Raw genomic sequence first — 281 nt, 5'->3', positions numbered from 1 at the left:
CCTCCTGCTAACCCTAATCGCATATCTAATCCTCTCCCTCTTCCTCCCCTCTTTCGGCGGAGGTGGAGGAGGGGCAGAGGTGGAGGGATTGCGGCGGAGGTGGAGGAGGGACGCAGAGATGGGGGGATTGCGGCGGAGGTGGAGAAGGGGATCAAGTGGCGTGCGAGGTGGATGAGCAGCAGAGAAGTCTCGGGCTGTTGTGTCACTGTTGCATAGGGATGGCTTATAAGGGAACTCGAGATGACGAGAGAGGCTGTCGGGTATTTACTGAATCAGTGGGT

General features: G+C 58.0%; 1 protein-coding gene across 1 annotated transcript in view; it reads left to right on the top strand.

Annotated features, from left to right (window-relative positions):
* LOC119592519 (adenylate cyclase type 1-like) overlaps positions 1-281 on the top strand; it is a gene marked incomplete in the record, with an annotated part of 97990 nt that overhangs the window by 36235 nt on the left and 61474 nt on the right.

Source organism: Penaeus monodon, chromosome 30 (assembly GCF_015228065.2).
Source record: "Penaeus monodon isolate SGIC_2016 chromosome 30, NSTDA_Pmon_1, whole genome shotgun sequence".
Lineage (NCBI taxonomy): Eukaryota > Metazoa > Arthropoda > Malacostraca > Decapoda > Penaeidae > Penaeus > Penaeus monodon.
The sequence above is the reverse complement of the archived record's forward strand: the minus strand, read 5'-3'. Positions and strand labels throughout refer to the sequence as shown.